Source organism: Pinus tabuliformis, chromosome 5_2 (genome assembly GCF_031772625.1).
Source record: "Pinus tabuliformis cultivar Carrire ecotype Pingquan chromosome 5_2, CPIR1, whole genome shotgun sequence".
Classification (NCBI taxonomy): domain Eukaryota; kingdom Viridiplantae; phylum Streptophyta; class Pinopsida; order Pinales; family Pinaceae; genus Pinus; species Pinus tabuliformis.
The window spans coordinates 459,566,428-459,593,650 of NC_142306.1; positions in this window are offsets into that span (position 1 = coordinate 459,566,428).

Genomic DNA, 27,223 nt, shown 5'->3' on the forward strand with positions numbered 1-27,223 from the left:
TGACCCCCAGGTTACCTGTTCCCAATAACAACCACATGCAGAAGTGTTATTCCTGAAGATGAAGTTGAAGTTGAAGAGTGCCCCAAATGGATGTTATGCTTCTTCATTGCTGCTTCCAAGGCTTCCATCTTCTTAAAGCATTTGGATTCTAAGTGGCCATCTCGATTACAAAAGTTGCAATGTCTATCAGTCTTCTTCCCTTTGTTTTTATTTGCCTTATCATTTTGTTGAATTGATTTTTCATTTTGAAACTGAAAGTGCTTAGGACCCTTGGTTGGTTTATGACCATTTTTCTTAGGATGTTGCTTCTTAGGATTCTTTGAACTTGGTTGCTGCTGGGCAGCTAAGGCTTTCTTAGAAGAGTTTCCAAGATTAAGAAAGCCAAGATGTAAGAGTTTTTCTTGTTCTCTTATTAAAGAATCACAAAAGACATCAAAAGAGGTGGACTTGTAGGCTTGTCCTTGAGAAGTAAAGGCTTCTCTAGTAGAATGGAAGGTGGAAACAAACACATAGTAGGCTGGTTCTAACTTAGTAAGAATGGAATAAATAAGGCTACCATCTTCTTTTTTAACCTTAACACCTTCCAAGAAAAGTCTAAGGGTCTTGAACTTTGACAAAAAAAATTCAATGGAAGAAAAATTATGGGGTCCAACGTAAGCAACTCATTTTCGAGTTGATGGGCTCTAATTTCATTTTTAATTCCAAAAACTTTATTGAGTTGTTTCATTTCTTCATCAAGGGTATCAAGTTCTGCAATATGGAATCTAAGGTCTGGAGAAATAGACATCCCTATCAACCCACGTGCTTGATCTTGCTTATTTTCTCATTTGACTGTCTTATCTTCATTTTTAGGTTTAGACTCTTGGCCTAAGGCTATTCTATAAAGACCTTTACTTCTAAGTAAATCCTCCATGTAGGACACCCATTGAAAGTAGTTGGTGTTGTCAAGAATAACTTGGCATGGACTTTCCATTTTAACAGAAACTGAAGCTGTAGATGTTGAAACTAAGTGTTCCAATAAAAATATCTTGAAAAATTAGGCCGATTAAAAAAAACGGATCTAAAAACGGCTTCCGAATGAAGAAGTTATGGCTTTTTGAAGAAAAGTTGTTGAAGATGTCGACGAAGTACGTGAATGTGTGGAAGTGAATGATAATGTTATATTTTAAAAAAAAATCCCCCCTCTTTCCAAACTTAATCTAATTAGCTCACTTTTTAAAAAGAAATTATGTGGCCCACTTTTATAAATAAGTGAAAGTCACTTTTACAATGGTACTTTATGAGCTACCCGCTAAATTGTAACTTAAATAAAAGATAAAGACACTTTAGAATTATAAGTGAATCGCTTTTTATAATGGGTGAAAACATTTTTACATAAAATAACTTTAAAACATAAGTTACATGTGTTTTTTCAAAAAGTAACTCAACAAAAAGAAAGACTTGAACCCAAGACCTCTATTCTCATAAAGTAACTTTGGACCAAGTGAGCTAATTTAAAAGGTTAGTAATTTTTGGAAAAAAAGAAGGAGTTTTTTTATTTTAGTCACTGAAGATTTGGAGTGTGTGTTTACTTGAAAAAACTCTTTTTTCCTACAAAACGAAAAACACACAACCCAACATAGACATGCAAAAAAAAACCAAACTTTATGGCTTGAAGTTAGCTTTTGCTAGAAACTAAATATTTTACTCAATTTTCTGATTTTCTAAGATCACACTAAGGCGCGGCGGAAAAGATCATATGCATGAGAAAATTCCTTCCTTTCTGTTTTTGATTTGCCTAGATTGCACAGAGTCACGGGGTAAAGAGCATACACATAAATGAAAGGTATAGATCCGATAATAAAAAACAAAGAGCTAAATAAACCGAAATAAACAGAGAGATGAATAACTGAAACTGCAAATAAAGACTGTATACCTCTAGATCTTAAAAATGGCATAGCTAGGGCTACCGGAAACCTTTTCGCATGAAACTAAAGGGGTTCCTCACTGGAACAGATGCTCCTAACACAATAGAGCATTCCTCTCCACTCGAAAGCAGTCAGAAACAGTAGATCTAGGAAACGATAGTCAGATGCAATTGTATCGGCTTCAGATTTGGATCACCAACAGATACGACCCTTAAATAGCCCTAATACCATATAGGAATTTGCAGGGTAAGTTCCTCAGATAGAACACCAAAGGACACCGCTCACAAACAGATCATAGATCAATACACTAGTATTCTTGACGTGGTTAAGACCCTCACAGAGGGAAACAATCCACAGCTCGAGCCAACGCGACCACTTTAGGAAATTTATTAATAAAAGAAAGAAAATTTAAATAAGCTTCTCTCATGAATGGTCACCTTACAAATGACCCTCCATGCTATTTAAATAGAGATCATGGACCAATCAAGTGTCAAGCCACAGGTCAAGTGTCGGTAATACTGAGAGAATAAATTGTCAGATCACTTCATGTCTAGAACATATCGTGACCATTGGATTGTAAGTTACAAAAGTACATAATAAAGAAACACACTTTACCTAACTCTACATTAGACCAAATTATACTTAACTATTTCTTATGTGTCGGAATATCCTAACAAATTTGGGCCACTTTATAATTCATTCCCTTATGAGTATATCTAATAACAAATCCATTGTGGGCCTATTTATGTGGTATTGGTGACTTCTTGTATATTATCTATGTGATATTGGCGACTCGTATATTGATAAACTATGGATCAACATAAAATAGTCTAAAATATATATATATATATATATGTGTGTGTGTAAGTTTGCAAAGCAAAATATTAAAGAGATGTCCATCCATAAGGTGCAAGAAACCTTGCCATTGACTATTAAAATGAGAAGACTAAGAAAAACAACTACATTTTAATAATCCTTAAGTTAATAAAATTGAAAAGTTAAATATTGTTCTTATGATTCTCCATTGTGATGAGTCCACTAATGTGATGACTCTAAATCAAGATGTTAACTCCTTTTCAGTAAAGTCTATTCTTTCCAATAAAGTCTAGATATATGTTTTTCTTCTTCTTGTGATTAATGCTTTTCTAAAGTTAAATAGAGCCCACATAAATTCTATACATGCCTTTGAATCCTTGTTAAAGAAAACAAAGTAATAGTTAATATTCACTTAGAAAGACTTCACTATCCAACATAAACTGAAAGAAAGCAGGGGCGTACATGTACACACACACAAGAAAAACAAACATAGCAATAACTTACCCAGGGCTTGAATATTGTAAATGAAGGTTGATAAAACATAATTTTCTTGTTTTTAGGAATCATTAATTGAAGCTACGTTCCCCTCAATTTTTATGACATATCTTTTGCATTGAATCTCCATAATAAACACCAACCAAATATGGTTCAATTTCTACTTATGCAACCCAAAATGGATAAAAAATAAAGCATACTTCATCGTATGATTAAGGTTCTATTAAATAATAGCATGATACCATGTCAATATTTCCATATAGCATTCCCCTGTAACAAAGTACATAAATAAACCAAGTATCCAAACTAGAATTAAGCAAATAAACCATAAATCCACTAGAATTTCATTGAATCGCAAAGTCAAAGGTCTCAATAAGCATTTAGAACTGGAAATATGTCTAAGTTCTCACGCCCTCTAATTCATTTATTAATCTATGCCTACAAGTCTTAATGTTAGCTAATGTTACATAAAATGGAAAATACACTGAAAACCATGATAATGTTTACCTCTTTGTTTTCTATTGAACTAATTGGTTTCCCTTCTCTCCTCCTCTACTTTTTCACTTCTTCTTCTTTCTAATTTCTTCCTCTTCTATTGAACTAATTGGTTTCCCTTCTCTCTTCCTCTACTTCTTCACTTCTTCTTCTTTCTAATTTTTTCCTCTTCCTATATTCTGCTTCGGATATTCCTCCCTCTTCATTATTCTTTTTTCCTATCTTGGAATTTTAGACATTGGGGGTGTCTCCATTCCTATCTATCACCATTAATACATTAAAAGAAACTTAATGAAAGATAGTATGTTGATTAGTTCACCATACTATGAAGGACATCAGAGATCAAAAAAATGTTGAAGTTGATGGATATCAAATTGTAGATACACATCGACATGAGTTGCGACCATTTGGTATGGATATGCAGTGCCTGAAACATATTCATTATTATTTTTACCTTAGAGAAAGAGAATGTGTGTTTAAAGTACGAATGCCATAAGAATATCTATACCATCATACCAAACATGTTGTGGCCACATACAAACTTTTAAATCCATAGATCCACATGTTTTCCCCACACAATTGAATAAACAATGATGATGGTATCATAGCCATATTAATTTCCTGTGTATAAATAAAAAATATAGGAAAGGGTGCAAATATATCGTTTTGTAATTAATAAGCGTTATTAAAATTGTATTTCCCATACCCAAGTGTCCATTTTTTCTTTTTATTTTTTAACTTGACAATTTCCCTTAAAACCATGCGAAATTAGTTCGATCATTGTCCTTATCAAATTTTAAAAATCAATATATAGAAAATTAATTTTTGAAAAGTTATAATAAATCATTTTTTTTTAATTTACAAAACTTGAGGAAATTTAGTTTAAAAATAGAAGAACAATTAGTTTTCACTTGCAACATATTGTCATTTAAGGCTAAATACTTTGTAGGTATTATTAACTACAATTCGATATTATCAATATTCTTGAGTGAACTATTTAGTGGATTAATATTTCAACATTTAATATGTCAATAGACTTTGAGGTCCAACACAGTTTATGCTAGAACAAGACCTATAGGACCTTGCAAACAAATATTTATGTACTAAAACAATCTATTCATGTTAAAACTCTGTCTCAAGTTCAGTGTGGCAATACAACTCCTAATGGCATTATTCAACATACATAGAAAATAAAGAAACCCTAACTAAGAGCCACTAGGCTCCTTTGATTATGACTCCTTCTGATTTGAAATACTTAAGATCTATTTTAATGGTCCAGAGGAAAAAGAAGTCAAATACCTCTATGGCTTACACAATCCTAAGACAAGAAGAGACATGGTTTCCTTGCCCTAGCTCCTTCTAGGATGGCATGCCTAATGCTCTGCGCAGTTGTCCAAACGATAAGAGGAAATCAAGGATCTCTATTATTTACACACACTTCTAAAACAAAAAGAAATAGAGTTTCCTAACCCTCGCTCATTCTAGGTTGGCAGGCCTAGTGCCTTAGTTAGTTTTCCAAAGAACAAAGGGGCGTAGGATCTCACTAAGATTCTACAAACTCATGGCATGAAAATAAACTGGGCATTAAAAAGAAACTCCAATTAGCTAAGCAGTGTAGTTGTTGTGTAATTGAAAGGAAAGGGTGTTTATTAAACCTACCTACTCCCCGAAGTTTCACGACTGCTACATACTCATTCTGTAATTTAGATATAAAATGAATAAGATCAAGTGTGAAATATGTGGATAACCAAATCAAACCCTGTTTCAAATCATGAAGACATTGATTAGATCCATGAATCATGAAACAACACACGTTGATTTCTTTTGTCATAACAAGGGAACGTAATATTAGTATTGGTTCAAAAGAAAATTCAAAGACTTGACCAAAAATAACCACTTATAAACATTGCACAATCCCCATTGACTGAGTATTAATCTACATTTGGTATATATGAATAGTGTTCTGATATACAAGCTACACAAAATAGATCTCCTGCATTAAGATTTGCAAATAAATACAACCATTACAAAATTTAATGTGTTGTCCCTACATGCACAAAACACAGCGACCATATACTAACTAGTATTTAGATTTCCATCTACAACATAATAAGGTACGTAGCTAGACAAGAACCTTCATCAACTATATATCCTCCACATTAGCAATATATGAGTCCTCATTTGGATAGAGATTGGACCATATGTGATCAGGTGCTCAGTATTTAGCTCAAAAATCAAAATTCTCAAATTGGCTTAAAAATTGTACCACTGTGTTTGTCTCGTCAATGCGAACTCAACACAATTCGTTTCACTAAAAATAGAGTCCAGATGAAGGAGAAAAGACTTATTGTTCGTTTTCCTAAACATCTAAAAAAATAGCAAAATGGGACAGAATGATGACATGACAGTCCAGTCAGCAAGGGGAATCTTCTTCAGTTTTTACCCAATGGGGTTGTGACAAGTGTCACCTCCGATTCACCAGTTTAGTTGTATGAAGGTGAAACTGTGTAATTGGCCTCTAAAGTGGAATTTGAATTTTTTTAATTTTTATATTATTATATATAATTTATATATAATAATTATGTTATATTATATAATTTTTTAAATTATATATTACAATATAATTAATATATATATTATATATTTTAACTATATTTATTCCAAATTCCACATATCAAAGTCTGCATATATATTATACATGGCACATTTAAATGATCTATGGTATGCGTTAAATTCAAAGGCCAAAAGTTTAATGTTGTAATGTTTATTTGGGGCGGTAAAAGTATATGGGATGGGCGGAGGTGGGTTTTGAACCCGTGACCTCCCCCACCCAAATTCCATGCTTTTCCATTGAACCACAACGAGAACTTTCAAGAACTTTGCCCTGAAATCATATTTAAAAGCTACATTAAAAGTTCGGCGGCGGGGGTGATGGGAGCCAGCCCTGTGGGCCAGCTCCCACCCCATGCGACCTCAAGTACGTGACCAAGGGCCAGAAGATAGGCACTTAGCACACTAATCATGCTTAATTAAATTAATTCTGTTTAGCATTATTGATTAAGTTGGTGGCGGATTTGGTGGCACACCAAATACGGCGAAACTGCCAGTTTTGGAGGACTTAATTGGAGTCTCTCTAGATTTAGTGAGGATTCCTAGAAAAAATTGAATGAAAAATAAAATACTCAATTTTCGACCAAATTGAGATCAGAAAAAAGTGCTTTTGGCTAATTTGGACCTTCTGAACACATTCGTGTAGGTATCAGGAGCCATAGAGCTTTGTAAATAACATTTCTGGCACATTGAGTTAATACAGAGGCCCAAGCCATGGAAGCTGGACCAAGGATATGTAGCCTAGGAGGGGTGAACTTCTTCATCAAAACAATGTGCTAATGTGTCTCTTTGCTGGTTTGTTGCACTGTACATGTTTGTTGTTCATTATTCATTTTTTAAACTAGTTTGCTCGTGAATGTCTTGTTTAACTTAAGGAAAATTAAATGTTTGTAAGCACCAACAACTAAGGAAACCTCAACAAAAAAAGCAAGAAGCAAGAACATGCTTATAAATCTGTAATTGTTATTAGCACGGAAAAACTAATCATACAAAAACAGATCAAGTTGGTATCAAAGCTCAAGGTTGAATTGCTTGATTGCTTGAGTTTGTGCAATTAGGGTTTTAATGGTTGCAAAATTGAGATGCTTACAAGGTTAAAGTTGCAGAGAGGAGAAGGGAAGTTATTGGTTGCAACTCTTGAGGTAATGCCCAGAGGAAAGAGAGCCACAAGGCTACAATCTCCACCACCCAAAGGTCCAATTCTAGTTGCACTTGAAGCTCCTCAAGTTTTTCCTTCAACTTAGATTGAAGAGGTACAATCAGTACAAATTTCTGAGCCTGAATCCATTACCATTATGTTTAGAGAAAGAGAGCCTAAAGGTCCCTCTTCAGAAGAGGAAGAATTTAAGAAAGCTTTCTACACTTTGACTGAGATGGTTAAAGTCCTCTATGAAGAGAGGAATGCCAGAATGGTTGGAGAGAGTTCTAAACCTCCACATGGAGAAGGAAGCTCAGACGACAAAAAAGATGAGAAGAAGGATTCCAAAGGGAATGGTGGAAAGCCACCTCCATCGCCACCATCCTCATCATCCTCCTCATCATCTCCATCATCTCACACAGCATCATCTTCCACTACCACCACTGAAACTGCCCATACTCATTCCAAAACCCCAAAAGGAAAAACTCCATTACTGAAATTGGACACAAAATCTGAAATTCCCATGTACAATGGAAAGGTGAATGCAGAAAAGTTGGACAATTGGATTTGAAAGTTGGAGGTATACTGCAGAATTCAGAACCTTCAAGAAGACGACATAAGGATCCAGTTGGCTTCACTAAGGCTAGAAGGAGCTGCACTAGTTTGGTGGGAAGCAAAGACTCGAGGAAATGTGAATCCATGGTAACATATCCATCACTTGGGTTGAATTTGTTTCTACAATTAAAAGATAGTTTTATCCTTTAGCCTATATGCAAAATGCCATTATGAGTTGGCAGAATTTTAGACAACTTAAAGGCCAAATAGTCCAAGATTATACACAGGAGTTTAGGAAAAGGGATTTGTTATTAGGAGTGAATTTGAATTCCCAAGACATACTGTTGAAATATATTGGGGGTTTACATTCCTATCTTAAACACACTATTCTTATGTTTAATCCAAATAATTTAGATGAATTATGTGTGCAAGCCATGCATCTTGAATCTAGAGGAAAGAACACTTATGAAGAGAATAGTAATAAAAAGCTACCTAAGGGTAAGGAAAAAGAGAAATGAGGAAAATGGAGGGGAAAGAAGAATGCAAGTGTGATGAAAGAAGGGGAGAAAATCACATGTAAACATTGTTCCAAAGAGGATCATGATGAAGCACACTACTGGAAATTGCATCTAGAAATGACACCAAATAAGTTCAACAATAAAGGGAAATATAAAACCACTACTATCACTCAAGAAGATTTAGGTTCCAAATAAGGTGATGAAAATAAAATCATTGTTATGGGAATCAAAGGAAAACAACATATTTCAAGCACTAGTTCACAAAATTGTAACACTACTACTACTCCAGATGAAAAGGGATGAATTGAGTTATTTCATCTTAGGGTCATATCTAAACACACCGAGATTGACACACTCTTCGATAGTGAGTCACAAGCAAATCTAATCTCTAAAGACTTAGTCAACAAATTGAATCTTGAAATTGTACCTCATCATAAACCATACCCTTTGGGATGGATAAAAAGAGACACCAGTTTACAGGTTACAAGAAAATGTTTGTTTAAGTTTGCAATCACTGCAAATTTTGTTGACAAAGTAGAGTTAGATGTGGTATCGCTTGATATTTCAGGTGTGGTGTTGGGTAGTCCATATTTGTATGACCGAAAAGAGGTCTTTTACCGCCATGAAAACAAGTATCACTTGTTCAAGGATGGTGTGGAGTATATAGTGAGAGCCCATCGCAAAAAGTTGAATATTTCTTTGGTTAATGCAGGACAGGAAAAAACACTAGTGAATTCACGTAAAAGTTTAGTATTTCTCATGTTCAAGCCAAATGATGATATTGTTTATGAAAATGTTGTCACATGTAATGCAAGTTTCAATTCTGATTTGGTTGGTTCAGTTCATCAGAGTGATGAAGTATTTCAGGTTGTGGAAGAAAAGTCCTTCAAGGAGAAAGAAACTTCACATGAATTATCTTTGCAGCAAGAGGTTTCTCTTTGTGATAGCATGCAAGGGTTGACAAAATTTCAAAGTGTAGAGACATCAACGCAATGCAAAATTTTGTTGAACAATGGACTCATTCAATCATCCCTTATGCCATGTTGTGCACTGATGGTTATGGTGCCAAAGAGGAATGGTAAGTATTTCAAGAAAGAGGACAAAAGGAGTAGTTTTTGACAAAGCAAAGTAGTAAAAAGAGGTTAGTGCAAGAATATACATAACACCAAACAAAAATGATTTGTATGGCTTTTAATGTTGTATGTTCTTTGTAGCACTTCTACTACATACATGTATTTGAATTATGGGAAAAACAAGTCCTTTCTTGAATAAATTTTCCACTTGGGTGACATAAATATTTTTAGAAAGTTTTCTTATGCACATGTCATCTATGAAGGAAAATTGTTTGATGTTTTGAAGATATCAAAGTACAAGTTGGGTTTCACTTCTTTGATGCATTTGGGCCATGATATTGGAGGAGGTAAGTTGAAGGCAAGCCTCTCCAAATTGGATGCCATTGTTGATTGGTCAATGCCCAAGATCGTCATTTTGATAAGAGATTTGTTGGGAGCAGCCCAATGTTGGAGGAGAGTTGTTGTTAACATTTCTTCTTTCGAAGCTCCTTGGCATGCATTGTCATGTGTGTGCAAAGTCTTCCAGTGGGGAGGCAAACAACAGGAGGCATGTGTTGCCTCAAACCAAAATATCAGTTCAATTTTTTTATAATCTCTTTCAAACTTGAAAGATTCAGTTGAGCTTCAAGTTTATACAAGCAACTTCACCATCTTATTTCATTCAAAAGATTTCCATGGTGTAAAGATTAAGTTGCAGTGATCCATGCACTTCCATTGGATGGATACTTGTCAAAAATTTCACTTGGTCCGAAGATACAAAAGAGGTATAAACAACAAGTTCATTGTTATGTCTTTTAGGCCTATTGGTTATGTAATTTTTGTATTCAAGCGTCATTATGTTTTACATGAAAGATATGTTCAGAAAATTTCATACTTTCAAGATGTACAATTGGGCTTGAGTCATGTAAACCAAGTAGTGGAATTTATCATCCATTTGCATTATATTTTGTTATATCATCTTAGTAAGAAGAATGTTGATTTTGATGGTGACATGGACAAAACCATGAGTTTCTATGAACAACTAAAAATGGTGCAACAAACAGTGCAAGATCAGCTTGAAATGGCAAAAACAAGTACAGGTATAGAACGGGGTCTTCAAGGAAAGTGAATGTTGATTTCCTTAGAGAAGAGCTCAAGAAAATAAATTCATTAAAATCCAATCGGATCGATCTTGGAAAGGTGAGGGGGCAGTACTCTCATCTACTTGTCAGATAATAGTATCTTTTGGGGTCCAAAAGGCTTCTAATGGGGAGGAATGATCAGGTGCTCAGTATTTAGCTCAAAAATCAAAGTTCTCAGATTGGCTCAAACACTGTACGACTACATCCGTCTCATCAAGATGATTGCAACGCAATTTGTTTCACTGAAAACAGAATCCGGATGAACGAGAAAAGGCTTGTTGTTCATTTTCCTAAACAACTAAAAAAATTGCAAAATGGGATAGAATGATTACATGGCAATCCAATTAGCAGGGAGAATCTTCTTCATTTTTCGCCCAATGGGGCTATGACAAGTGTCACCTCTGGATTTGCAGTTTAGTTGTATGAAGGTGAAATTGCTTAATTGACCTCTAAGGTGGAATTTGATTTTTTTATTATTATTATATATATTTTATATATAATTATTGTGTTATATTACATAATTTTTTTAATTATATATTAATTCCAAATTCCACATATCAAAGTCCACATATATATTATACATGGCATATTTCAATGATTTATGGTATGCGTTAAATTCAAAGGCCAATGAAATATTTCTAAGGCGCAAAGTTTAATGTTGTAATGTTTATTTGGGGCAGTAAAAGCATATGGGTTGGGCAGAGGTGGGTTTTCATCCCGTGACCTCCCCCACCCGAATTCCATGCTCTGCCATTGAACCACAACAGGAAATTTGAAAAGATTTTCCACGGAATCGTATTTAAAGTTGCATTAAAAGTTCGACGGTGGTGGTGGTGGGAGCTAGCCCTATAGGCCAGCCCCCACCCCATGTGACCTCAAGTACGCAACCAAGGGCCAGGGAATAGGCGCTTAGCGCGCTAATCATGCATAATTAAATTAATTCTATTTAGCATTCAATTAAACCGTTGATTAAGTTGGCGGCGTACCAAATATGGCAGAAACTGCCAGTTTTGGGAGACTTAACTAGAGTCTCTCCAGATTTAGTGAGGATTCCTACGAAAAATTGAATGAAGCATAACTTACTCAATTTTCGACCAAATTGAGACCAAAAAGAAGTGTTTTTGGCTAATTTGGACCTTCTGAACACACTGGTGTAGATATCAGGAGCCATACAGCTTTGTAAATAACATTTTTTCCACATTGAGCTAATATAGAAGCTCAAGCCATGGAAGTTGGACCAAGGAGATGTAGCCCAGGAGGGGTAACTCCTTCATCAAAACACTATGTTAATATGTCTCTTTGATGGTTTGCTGCACTGTACATATTTTTTGTTCATTATTCATTTTTGAAGCTAGTTTTCTCACGAATGTCTTGTTTAACTTAAGGAAATTTACATGTTTGTAAACACCAAAAACTAAGGAAACCTCAACACAAAAATCAAGAAGCAAGCACATGTTTATAAATTTGTAATTGTTATTAGCATAGAAAAACTAATCATACAAAAACAGATTAATATGTCTGAAGGACATATGGTCACGATCAATGTCATCCTGGGTTTAATGCAGAGTGAAAATATTACAAAATACATTCTGAAAATAAAACATGGACTCTTATGGTTGGATTGATACCACATAATGTGTACTGGGTCACACAAATTCATTTCTCGTATTAATACAATGCAGGAGAAATATCTACACATGAATATGTAGATTGAAACTCATTAAAAATAAGGTCAATGCAAGTCTTCTACTGCAAATATATGAAATAAACCACAATGAATGGTAAAATAGAGTATTGACAAGATATACTTGGTAATCTAGCACACCACACCATGATCACAGTATAACTGGAGGGGAAGCACATTGGATGGTGTGCCCAAACCAACCAGCATGCTCCCCTCAAAGGAGAACTTAACTCAAATCAAAATATTAACATATGAATGCATAAAATTCCAACATGAGTAAATTTTTATGTATTAAAAATGCAGCATTATAGCTATGTAGTTACATCGAAGAGATCCAATAATCCATTATATAGAAATAGAGATCGACCTCAAGAGTCAGATATGTGCCATGAGAGCTTAGAATTACAAGAATAATTATTACAACACTCTCTATGATTCCCCCTCTACCATCACTCAAGGTCTAAACTCAGAATTTTATACACAGAGAGATATATGGTAATTTTAGACCCATAACAATAATGTAACCTTCCATAGCTCAGATCTAAAACTGAATACCCAAACCATCCAACAAAACTCCAAATTTGGGCTTTCTTTAGAGCGCTTGAAGTGGCAATTTTGGAATATGCCCACGATTTCCTGCGTGGATTTTGGGTGATTAATGAAAAAACATGTTGACTTCTCATTCAACAAAACCCATATGCCACCATACTTGTGAATATTCCATGTGTAGCCCAATCATGGAAAGCAATGTAGGATTCCTTAGAAATTACAAGATTTTCGTACACCCTTCATTAGTAACATAATCACTAAATTAAGCCTAAGTAATGCACTTTTAACAAGGAATTTTCTATTAATAATCATAATTGACCTTATAAGTTTTTAATCCATAAAATAAGCATAATATCCCTGTACAAAGTAAAAACGAGGATTAATTTAGGGTGAAATGGATGGATGAAATAGGTTGGAAGTGGATTATTGACAGTGATAAACTCGCCAATTTCACGCCCCAACAAAAATATAATTTTATATTATTATCATATGTATTTTTCTGTGAGAACTTAACTTAGGTCTTCTAACTAAACCAAATTTACCATTTAAAAGTTAAACACAATAAGAAGAAAAATAGCCTATTTATAGCTCAACATTTATGATAATACACAAGTAAAATTTATTTACAACATATTAAACAAGTAAGAAATTTCATTTCAACAATATACATAAGTAATCAACAAATGGAAGAATACCTATATCGGTAGCTTGGTTGGGATGCGCTTGACTCCGTTGAGATGTTCCTGATAGGCTACCCCACTGAATTTACCTCTCAGACAACTAGGAATGATTTCCTAGCCCAAGGAACCTCCATAGGTTCCCTCGCCCTCAGAGCCCAAGTCCAAGCAGTTGTAGCGTGTCCAAGTTAAAACCAACATTGTCTAATAGATCCAAGTTTGAGCTCTTTCATTTTTCTCTCCATTATCTCCCTTCTTCTTCTCCACATTTCTCATCCCAAAATAAAATTCTCCAATGTCAAAATAATGAACAAGAATCTCTCCCCCTTCTCCTCTCATCCACCTCAACCACTTACCGTTAATGCCATGACTACCCGGGCCTCATCCTTTTAATTTAACAACCTTGACTTTCCTTACCATATCTTTTCTAAAAGTATATTTGAGAAGACATTTTGGGAATAGAATATAGATATTTGATTTAGAAATAAAATGGAGAAGACCATATCTTATCCATGAGTATATTTTAGAAGAAAGATTAAAAATAAAAATATGGATATTTAATTTAGAAATAAATTGAATAAGATCATATCTTATTGAAAAGTAGATTTGAGGAAACATTTTGTGAATATAAATATGGATACTTAATTTAGAAATAAATTGGAAAAAAACCATATCTTATCCAAAAGTAAATTTGAGAAGACACCTTGGGAATAGAATAATAACAAATAATAAAAGTCATTTCAGTAAAATAAAATTAGAAATTCACAAGTGTAAGTATATACCAATATTTCTTAATAATTTTAAGTCAATATTTGTAGGTTAGTTAAACTCTAATCAAAATTAGCATGATAGGATCAGGTAGGGAATTACATACACCCCTCCTTAAGAAAAAATTGTCCCGAAGTTAGAGTGAAAATGACACAAGGAGTTCGAAAGTAGTTTGACAATAAGGCATAACAAAATAAAAAGATAGTAGTCAAATTAATTAAGTTAAGCAATGATACCACTTCCCATCAAGAGTATCTAACTAACCTTTAGCCTCCTATCCTTCCTAACCTACTTCCGCTCCCATCCTATCCATCCTCTGCTGCAATATACTATGGCATCGAGTATATCGATCTAACCACTAATAAAACCAATATGGCAGAAGCGTCGACTATATAGACCTAACTTCCCCAGCAGGCAACTGGAATTCATCATCTCACATCTAGGGGAGTGTGTCCATCACTATGCTCCCACAATTCCAGGCTTGGAGGTTACATGGTGGGAAATGCCTCCACCCCTCCTCAAAACTAGGGTCAACACCCTAATATGGACCACACTACGGCATTGGTTCGATACTTGTCATTGAATAATCCAGTCGGGCAGACATGTCACCTGTCATTTACATGTTATCCATGTCACAGTAGTGAATATCAAGTAGATACAAAATGTAATAGAACAATGTAGTTCATACCATTCCTCATTGGATGTCTCAACATTCCTCCATCAGAAGCGTAGATCTTGGTTATCATATAGTTTTTTCCAATCTGCAAGTTAGTTCTCATTCATGCATATACATAATAAAATATATATATATATATATATATATAAGTGATATTAATCATCATTTTATTAAGTCTAGTATCCACGTGTCAATTTTGTACTTCATAACAACATATTGGAAATAAATATTACATTAGATAAACCATAATTTCAATAAGTCATTCATTAGATAAATCATATCTCCTTAAGCCATACATCAAACAACAATAACTCTGATAAGTCATGCACTAGATAAATCATAACCAAGTAAGTTGAACATTAGGTAAATCATACATCAAATATTTTACTCAACAATACCTAATCCATCAAATGATTTATATAAGTAGTTTCATTTTTCCAACTAAAATGCATCAATATTACATAGCGTTCATAAATAAAACAACATGAAACTAAAAATAGATCCTTAGCATAAGTAGCTATATAAGTCAAAATGGGAATCATATATGCTCAAAAAGTGAGAGGTAGTCACAACGTATAGTCTCTGCATCAGATCCTGGGCTATACGTGTCCCACTAGACCTTAACCTGGTCCACTGTGCAACGTCTAAGTTGTCGAACCCTATTGTATAATATGCGTAATGGTTCAACCATTATGGTTCCCACGTGCGAGACCTGAAATTCCCTCCAATCTAGTTTGTGATATTCATCTGAAACATAATGTCATAGAATAGACACATGAAAAACATCATGAATTTTATGCAAATGGGGTGGCAATACAAGACAATAGGAAAATAGTCCAATCTTCTCCTTGATTCTAAAAGTTCATATAAACCAAGGTGACAACTTTTTTTCCTTTCCCAAAATGAATGGTGTTTTTATTGGGTCAGATACGAATAAAAACTTGGTCTCTTACTTCATAACTACGATCAGTCCCATGCGCATCAACATAACTCTTCTGTCTAGCTTGTGCTTCCTTTAGAATTTGTCGAATTTTTCTTACATGTTTCTCCATTCTTGCACCAATTTCGGCCCAGCTACTACTCAGTCCTCCAGCTTTTCCCAACTCAATGGTGTCTTACATGGCCTCCCATATATAGATTGATAAGGAGGCATCCCAATGGAACTGTGATAATTGTTATTGTATGAAAACTCTACCAATGGTAAGTACCTTTCCCACTGAGTCTGATTATCCATGAAGTACATTCTAAGCATGTTTTCCATAACATGATTTACTCTTTCAGTCTACCCATCTGTTCTTGGATGATATGCAGTGCTCAGGATCAACTGACTCCCCAACGTTGACTGCAAACTTATCCAAAACCTAGATGTAAAGTGAGGGTCTCTTTCATAAATGATCTTTGTGGGTAACCCATGTAGTCAAATATCTTTTCTTATATAAAATCGTGCCACGTCAACAACATCGTAAGTGTCTCTCACTAGGATGAAATGGGCACTTTTGGTCAATTTATCAACTACAACCAATATAACATTGTGCCTTTGTGAAGTGAGTGGAAAACCCACAACAAAATCCATAGAAATGACCTCCCATTTAGACATAGGGATGTCATGCGGTTGTAGGAGTCATGATGGATGTCACTGATCAACCTTCACTCGTTGACATTCAAGAAATTTAGCGACGAATTGGACTATGTCATGCCTCATGCTTTCCAAAATGAATAGTTTCTTCATCTCTGCATACATCTTCTTCACTCCAGGATGTGCACAATAGAGTGTTCTATGTGACTCTTCGAGGATGGTTATTCTTATACCCCCTTACTTAGGGATGTACATTCTCCCTTGAAATCTCAATAGTCCATCTCGTTCAAGGACATAACACTCAAATTTTGGTTCTATTTGCTTCCCACTTTGGAGTGTTATATAACCTTAAGATACCAATTAGATTCATGGCCTCCTGCTTAGTGCATCAGCCACCACATTCTCCTTTCCCTTAATGTATGAGATCCCAAAATCATACTCACTCATGACTTCGCTCCACCGCCTCTATCTAGAATTCAAATCCATCTGAGTGAAGAGGTGCTTCAGGCTCTAGTGGTCAGTTCTTAACTCAAAGATTCTCCCAATGAGGTAGTGTCTCCATAGTTTTAAATCTAACATCACTATTGCTAATTCTAAGTCATGGGTAGCATACAACTATTCATGTTTCCTCAACTTTCTAGATGTGTAAGCTATTACTCCGCCTTCTTGCATCAACACTACTCCCAATTTTTGCTTTGAGGCATCTATGCAGACAATGAAGTCCTTTTCCATGTCAAGCACTCGAAGGATTGGTGCACTGTTTAGTAACCTCTTTAGTTTGGTGAATGCAATGTCACATTCATATGTCCATTCATACCTAACCCCTTTCGTTGTAATGTGGTGATAGGTTTTGCAATCTTTGAAAACATTTCCACAAATATACAATAATAACCTGTTAGGCCCATGAAGCTACGCACCTCATGAGCATTGTTGGGCACTGTCCAATCCATTATGGCCTTTACCTTTTCTGGGTCAACTAAAATCCCTTCTCCTGATATGATGTGCCCAAGATAATGAATTTTCTTTTGAAAGAAGGAACATTTTAAAAATTTTCCATACAAATGATTTTCCCTTAAGCAATTTAATACAACCCTTAGGTTCTCTTCATGATCCTTTTTATTCTTGGAATATATGAGAATATCATCCAAAAAGACTTGCAAAAATTTGTCCAAATACTTCCTGAACACACCATTCATGAGACTCATGAATAATGTTGGTGCATTGGTCAAACCAAATGGTACAACTATGAACTCATAGTGCCCAAACAAATTCTAAAATGCAATTTTTGGGATGTCACCTTCCTTAATCCTCAATTGATGGTATCCAGATTTCATATCAATCTTTGAGAAAGTCGTTGCTCCCTTCATCTGGTCAAATAGGTCATCTATTCTAGGTATCAGGTACCTATTCTTTATTATGGCTTGATTCAAGTCCCTATAATCTATGCATAGCCTTAAGGAACCATCCTTCTTCTTGACGAAAATCACTAGTGCTCCACAAGGTGAAATACTAAGTCTAATAAATCCCAATTCTAAAATTTCTTTTAACTACATCTGCAACTCACAAATTTTTGGAGTTTTCATCATGTAGAGTGTCTTGGAGATTAGTTCTACACCAAGTTTTAGGTTTATTGTGAAATCAATCACCCTCACAAGCGGTAATCCAGACAATTCCTCATGGAAAACATCCTCGAATTCTGACAAAACTGGGTGTTGATCTAGGGAGGATCCTTTATGGTCACTTACAACCTCGGACACATATAGTTTACAACCTTGCCGGAGACAACATTTTACCTTATCGAGGAGATGAATCGTAGAGACACTCCTCTCTTGATACCACAAAACTCAATTGACCTACCTTCATCATCTTAACAAATCACCTTATTTTTTAAACAATCTACCAAAGCTCGATGAGCTTCTAACCACTCCATTCTGATGATTACATCATACATCCCCAATGTTGTCATGTATGCCTTCAACTTAGTTGTACACATCCCAAGGTTCACCTGACATTGGTCAACACTAGGTCCTACTCCTTGTTTTATCCCAGAAGCCATTTTGACTTGTTTCATCGTGCTCATAGGCTACCAACCCACATTTTTCTAATGCAACCAGTGAAATGAAACTATTTGTAGCACTGGAATCAAACAAAATTTTAACTTTTACATTGTTTATCATACCCGAGTTTTCTACCATGACATATTGGTGTTCAACTTGTTGGTTATCAACTGCTGCATAGATTCGATGTTGTTGCTTTGTCCCCCCATTGGTGGTTTTCCTTCTCTACAGTTGTTACCAGTTGATAAATCAAGACAACCGCACTAATAATGAGGTCCCCCACATCCTCAAAAAGTGATGCAAGGTAGAATTTGAACATAATGTTGTGGATTTCTTTGGAAAGAGCTCCTTCCCCTAAGAACCCTACCCCTGATTGTGGCTCCTCATGTCTGACCTTGATTTGCATGAGTCCTCGAAGTTTTCAGTGAAGCTGCACTGGTAACCATTGAAATCCCCACTGTTGATGCTCTGGTTACAACCCTATTTCAATATGGCGGTGGTCTCAAAATTCCTCCCTTGGAGAAGGTACGAGGGGCCTTCCCCATAAACTTTGGTTGTTGTGGAAAAATGGTTTTGTTTCCACCTTTTAAGTTTAATTTCTCTTCAACATAGCGAGCATGTTCAACAACTTCTGAAAATGAGGATGGTTTCCACATCCACAACATTTCCCTAATCTTAGGGTTCAATCCATAAATGAAACGATCCACTTGCCACTGATCATTATCCGTGTAGGAGACATACTTGACCAATTCCATGAATCTAATCTCATATTCCTCTATCGTGCGATTTCCCTGTACCAAAGCATGGGAGGCTCCTACCTGTTATTCTTCATAATATGTTGGTAGGTACTTTTTCCTTAATCTATCCTCAAATAAATCCTAGGTAACTGTGTCAGGAGTAAGGTGTAGCTGATGCTCTAAGTTACCCCACCAATTCAGGGAATTATCTTTGAGTTGGAATATCGTTATTTTACCTTTTGAATTGGAAGTATAATCTCTTAATGTGAATCACCTTCTCATTCCCTCTAACCAAGCTTATGCTTGTTCGCTGGCACGACCTCCAGCAAACTCTCGGAGTTTAATCTTTTGGAGATCCCTATTAATGTCCTTGATTGGAAGTCTATCAGAGTTTCTTGATCCAACAAGATTGACCAACCCTGATGGAGGGTGCTCCACTTCCACCTCAATTGTTTGATGCCCTCTTAAAGTCTCATTAATTGCTTCTAGGGAGCGCAAGATGAGAGCTAGCTCTGGTGATGACAATGGGTTATTTGTAGGAGGTCCTTATGATGATCCTTCTTGACCTCGATTTCCCCACATATTCACCATTTTGAACTGTTCAATTATTTTTTCCATACAAGACTTTTAATGTAACTTAGGACTTGTCCACTCTTAGTCAACTCACACACATATATAAAATGATAGGCATAAGTTTTTCTTTTACTATGCTTGTAAACGAGCAATACTAATACTAAGCAGATCCCCAAGGATCTATTAAATCCTCTCATGTGTGAGCTCTACATAACCTACAATTTTTTTCTTAATACTAGCTAGGTTACTAGTGCAATGTACCTGTCAATCACACTCTGATGCTTTATTAACACCAAATTATTTAGTAACCATAATTATTTATTTAATTTAATATTAAAGTTAATTAATAAATTGGTTTAATATATTCAAATAATTAAATTAAATACTAATGTGAATAATACCCTTTTAGTCATGCCTTCCTTCTATGGGCATTAGTTGCTCCTTCCCAACCTTTATACTATGTTTTAAAATCATTTATGTCCATTTTATGAATCTTAGGATTTCCTGGAGGACATATAAACAATTGGTCTCCCCTCTTGAAGAGGTAGTGTCCTTGAAGCAAGGTTTAGAAAATAACCATGAATGTATGTTGTATTTTTATCCATCATCATAGATTAACACCAAGTGGCCATTTCAAATTACACTGCTATAACTCATTCACCCTTTCAAGTCGCAGTCATTGCTTATTGACGAAAGAATAAAAGAATATATATATATATATATATATATATATATATAAAACCGGTTGTATTGTAAGAGCTTAGTAAATAAATTATCAAATTTATTTTAGAATCTAATGACCTATATGCGTTAATTTGCACAATAACATTTACTCTCATCACCTGAAAACCAACCATAAAATTTCAAGCATATTGTTCAACTGATATGACCCATGAATACCATGGGTTCTCATGAACATGGAGCTCAAAAACCACCAATAACTTCACCAAGTTAAGTTTACCTTATTATTTTAGTTTAGAGGTTTTTTTTGACATATAGTTTTTTTTTTCTTTATTTTTTTTTACCAAGTAAAAATGTTTAAAGTAGGGTTTTTTAAAATATAATTATTAATTGTATGGTTTTATTTTTATTTTTTTTAATACTCATTTCACGAAATTTCCCTTCAAGACACCTCTATTTCTATATAAGGATACACAACTTCTTTGGAGGGGTCATTCATCAAATTTTCCTAGCCTTGATCTCTATTTCTAGATAAGGACACACAACTCTTTTTTGAGGGAGCATTCATCAAATTTTTTTGCCCTTGATTTGAAGTTGTATTCTGGGGTTAGATAAAAATAAATAAATAAAGGAATTGGATTGGTCTAAAAATAATTTACAAACCCACCTATTTCAAGAGGGGCTAACATTGGGCTTATCTGATTTTGTTCCTTTTGTGCATTTTGTATATAGCTTGGTAACAAAATTAGTAATATATCAATGATTTCAAGGTTAGGAAGCAAAGGGATTTGGCTATATTTATCCAGAAGATGGCAACAACTTTTTCTTTACATCGAAGCCTAATGTGTAAAGTATTTTTTTACACTTTTTTTTTGTAAGCTTGGTAGATCTTCTTTTTTCATTAATATAAAGCAAATTAACACCACATAGAACTGGCTAGGTGGCCTCAACTTGCCCAGTGGGAAACTAAGTTTGTTGGCCACCTATCCTCATTATAGGCCATCCAGTAGCAAAAAATATTAAGTCTCTCTATCCAAGCAATATAAGTTTTAGTTTCTTGTCCACTTCCATACTCTAGAGTTCTACATACATATGTAAAAGCATAGACAAATTTAAAATCTAGCCGCATATATAAACAAAATTATCAGAAAGTAGGCATGATAATCATGTTTTTCAGCTGACGCTGAATCTACCGGTGTTAGATCTTTGGCATTCGTTCTGGGAAATTCTGTCTAAACTAAAATGCATGGCAGGTGCTACTCAATTCAACCAAGGTGGATGTCCTGTTTGTGTAATTGAAACTACACCTTCTGAAATTCCTTCTTGTAGTTTTGCATTCCCTAAACCGTCACTGCCATGCCTACCGAGATCTGCTCCATCGCCTTTCCCAACAGTGTTTTCATCAACCAATACAAGTAAAGGGTCTGTTTAAACTGGGTAATTCTCCCTCTTATGTTCCCAGGATCCGGGATGAGGACTCTCCAGTCCTCCAGCTTTGTATCCTTCTCACTCTCCTGCTTCACTTCTGTCTCCCATTCTTCTAATAGTTTTCTAATTTCTTCATTAGTTCCCTCCCGGTAGGCAGTTTCTACTTCACTGATTAAACGCTCAACAGACTTCTGACCTCATCATCCACCCGAAGAGGCAGGTTATGTGTCGTGCTTGACCTCTCAAGGCCTCTTACCTCGGTCGCAGGCCTTTGCTAGTCAAGGCATAATCTCAGCGACCCAGTCCTTTCTAATGCGAGGCAGATAATCCAGTTTCCGAACTGTAACCTGGTTGGTCCTTGAATTTCCTTGTGTCGGGGTGGGTTTACCACGCAACATACCTGCTTTTCATACAAAAAATTCAACTGACCAATTAATATTGATTGTGTTACTGCAGAATTCATGTATATGAGTGGTAAGACTGTGTCGCTCCATCCCCCCAGCTTCGCACCCCCCTAGCGTTTGCAGTTTCACGTTCCTCATAGTCGCAGGCGGGTACCGCAGGGAGGCCCTGCCCACACCCTGCACCAGTGGTTCCAAGTCCCAATTGCAACCCCCCCTTAGCATCGCTCATGCATGCAATATCCCCCCAGTCCCAGTTATAGAGACCCAACTTCCTTCTGCCCAATATGAATGTATTGGCCTTTGCTGCCAGCCCGACGAGAAAAATGGAAGCCCAACACAGGCGATCATCCATTCCCGAGCCCTGTAACACAACCATCGCCTACCATCCTTCCCATTCTGCCATAGCCAATCTCAATTCCCTGGTAGGTTTCATGCCCTCGATGTTTCTCCTCCTCCCCAATTCCCAGGTCCCTGCAATCCCCCCTCCAACAATGCATGGTCACAAGGTAGGGGTTTCCTCCCAAAATGTCAGTGTACATGCAAACAATATCCCCATATCTCCACCCCTCAGCATTGCCCACAACATAGTTGCAATCACCTACACTATGCTCCCTACCCAGGACCAGCGTAATTCCTATACGAGAAAGGAGAATCTCAAAACAGAGCGAGATGGTAAGGATGCCCAATGGTTTACGATGGTAGAAGAAAACTATCGCCACCAGCCTATGCTCCCAACCCCTATAATCCTTACACTCCTTCCCCCATATTCTTTCCATCTCCCTCAGACGTAACCAAAAATATGGTAGCATAATGAGATGAGAAAGGTTACCAAAAACATTCCCAGTTTCTTTCTCTTGTAGACGGTGGGTTCTCTGTTGCTCGTGCGGCCACTGAACCAACCCGCTGCTCCAATATCCTTGCACTTGGTCTCTTTGGTGCTCACTGGTGGGCTCCAGTATTGTAGCAATAATGCTACAACTCCTAGAACTCCCTTCTTTAATTTTATCAACCCGGTAGTTCGTAACAAACTTGGAAGCGACGGTGCTGTATGCACAAGTACTAGCTCTTGCCGCAGCTGTCACTTGGTCAGCTGGCACAAGTCCGCTAGGGGCTCAAGCCAACTTCTATGAGCTCTTAGAAGAAGCTTTTTAACTGATGGACGAAAGCTAACTCAAAGGAAGCTAATCTACTTGCGGAAAGAAACTGGAAGCCAAAAAGAAATACAAACCCTAGCAAACCCTAATTCTACCAACTAGTCCTACTGATGCAAAAATGAGAATGCAAACTACGAGAAGAGATGCCATTACTTCTAGGAAGGTAAAATGCATGTGTCTAAGTTATCACTATCTAAAGAAAACATCTTTTTGTATTTTTGATTAAGTTATTAGAATTATCATGCATGTGCTTTTAACTAGCTTTTCACTGTGCAGAGGTGGATCAAGGAGGAGAAATGCTTGGAAGAGGTTGGGAAGGTTCAGAGAGGGTCTAAGGAGTCCCTAACACCCTTCCAGAGAGTTTCACAAAGTTTGGCTATCAAGAAACCTCATTTGTGAGCTTCTACAGGAAGTCTGCAGGGGTTCTACAGGATGTTCAGAGATTTCTACAGGATGTTCTGAAAAGAGGATTTTGGAGAATGGATGGAGGAAAAAAGATGGAGGAATGAGTATGGAGGTGAAATAGGGGTGTGAAGAGGTCTAGGGCTTGGTGGATGAGGCTAAGGAGCGATTGGATTTGTTCAAGGATGGATGAAACGATGTTGCACAAGAAGATGAGAATCATGGCAAAGTAAGCGGATGAGGCAAATGTAAGGTAAGGGTTATAAGTGAAGGGTGAAGCAGGTAGGTTGGATGGAGTATGGGCAGGTAAGGAAGGATAACAGGTACTCTGCAAGTGGTTTTTCAAACTGAACAAACAAAGACATGCAAGAAAACAAAGATCTAGTTATAAAACCTATGACCTAGTTACTTCACTCTAATCTGACCTAACAGCAAAAGGAAATGAACAGCAGTTTATTCGAAATGAAATGCATGAACTAACTTATGCCACTAAGAAATCATCAACTGAAGCATTTAAACACTACTAATATCAGCATCTACAAAAGAGGGTTCCAACACTAAGAATTGCATGGAAAAGCAAAACAGCGTTTTTGTTGGCAGCAAAGTCACGTTGGTCCCAGCTCATGATTCCACTGAGGGGGAGGTGAGATCCAAGGTGTTTGGTAGCCTTTTTCTTGTTATTATCCTACCAATCTATTCTAACCATGAGAAGCTACTTTAACCATCAAAAGAAATCCAAATAACAATGCAAGATTTAAATACAAATAGCAGATTTTATTTTAAGAACGCAGGAAACACATAAAGATAAACGGAGGAGGTACTGGGCGCTTGAGATGGGCCCAACCCCAAGAGCTACAGCCTCCCAAGAGAGATTTAGAGCTGGTGCAAAGCTGGATTCATCTTTATTGATCAAGAAATGAAGAGTTACATCAAAACTGTCCACAAGGAGAGCTTGAGAATGAGCTGAAAGCAAAGCTAATCTATTGCATAAAAATCGAACTACAAACTAGCTACAACAAGACTACGAAATGACTATCTACCAGCTACTATCTACTGGCTAACTAGCTAACATCCACTGGCTACACTGGCTAACAAAATGACTAACTGGCTAACCAAAATGAGGCCCTAAGCCTTCTTATTTATACAAATTGAGGACCCAACAGTCCTCCTAAACTTTAGGGACTCGGCTGCCCAAAACTTGGAGTTAACAGCAGTCCTACTTGACTTGCTTGGCTGCCCTTGTGCTGATTGATTCGGTGGCCCTTGAACTCCGAGCTGATGGTGGAGAATTCGAGGTAAGGGCCCATAAATGAAGGGGACACCTTCCTACAAATCCTCTAGCTTGTTCTCCCACGAATTTGGCTGCCAAGTGCTCATTAAGACCTTCAATTTTGTCTCCAAGTTGACCAAAAAGGCTACACAAAGCACCCATTAGACTTGTTGGCATAATGACTAACCAAATTCACTCTATTAACATAAATATAATCAAAAACATGAATAAACTAATGAGAATGGTGGATTAAGTCAAATTAGGAGGTTGAATGAGCCCAAATAATTGTCCATTTTTGGGGCTCATCATCACCCCCCTACTGAAAGTGTTGCTCATCCTCTGAGCAACCAATCTCTCTCCTCATCTTTGATGGCCCTGGTGGCTTCTTTGGCTAACATCTCGGGCCCGATTCCTCCTTTGGCTTCCCTCTTTTCAAACTTCCTGTAGAAACAGTTCGCTGGCTTCCTGTAGAAACAGTTCGCTGGCTTCCTGTAGAAACAGTCTGCTAACTTCCTGATTTGGCTTGCATGGCTGGGGGTGTCTTCTTCTTCAATTTTGCTGATGCTAGTTCCAAGACCTTGAGACCTGACCCTCTAGTGGTGAATGCTGCCTACACTAGCATCCTCAAGTATCAAACTTGAAAAATTTTGAGAAATGTATGCAAATTTGACTCCATTTCAGCTACCTGTTCGTCAAGGTAAATTAAGAAGCTCTGATATGAGTCAATCCCTTTGAAAATTGCATGGAAGTAATCATCTTCGATCTTATCTCTCTTTGCCAGAAGGCCCTTGGTGTCTACTATCTGATTTACCTTGTTGTCGTTTTCACCAGCATCATTTACAGCAGTTCTTAGAACTTCATCCATATTAGTATCCTTGCTGCCTGGATCCAACTGAAATGTTCTACTAAATTTTTGGCACAAGATGCAACTTCTTTGGAAGAGACAACTCTGGCTGGTCCCTCAGTCTCTTTTTCAATATCCATGTCAAAACGTGTAGACATTATCGTTTTAATTAATTGGGTTTCCTTTACTGAGATTGCCTCACCAAGCTTTGTCAAAGGCTCATCAAGAAGCTCCACATGGTTTTTTTACAATTCTCCAAAGCTTGCAGCACTTTCTTTTTTCCAGAAGCATTTCTCTGGCAGAAGATTCCTTGCCAGCCTTTACACTAGCAGCAGCCTGGAGTTTAAGTTTGTCCACAGCTTCTGTTAACCTCAGAAATCGAGATCTTGCACGGTTTTCTCTTTCAGAACTGCAAACTCGATGAAGAAAAGTCCAAGCTTCTCTGCTTTGGAAGGATATGCCATACTTCCTATAGAACTTCTTCTTGTAGAACTCTCGTCAGCTTGTGAAGGATGTCACTACGCCTCTAAATGAGCCCGATACGTGGGAGAATTTCAAACTAGACCGAGAAGCTCAGTGGAGGACGACAGTTAACAGCTTGTGCAAACTTCAATTGACGATGTGGCAAGTGCAGATGAACAACAATTCGTGAGATTCAGCCGAGCCTACTTTAGTTGCTGCGTGATTTGTGGTGAGCTGGCGAAAACATGTGCGCTGGCTTTTTAGAACTGCAGTGATGTTATGAACTGCATGTCTTCATCTATCTGTCAATCATCTGATGTCCTGTGCACTGGAGTTCAACAGATCTACCACTAACTGTGTTTTTCAAATTTTTCATGAATGACCATACACGTATGCTGCGTGATTTTTCCTTGAGCGCTAGAGAACTGGGTGTCTTGCTACATTCATGGCTTAATTTCACCATTCCATTCGTTCATGCAATGCTTAGACTAGATTCATGCAATAGATGAACAAGGTTTAGTCACGTCCCTGAAGTCAAACGGTTGCTTGTGAA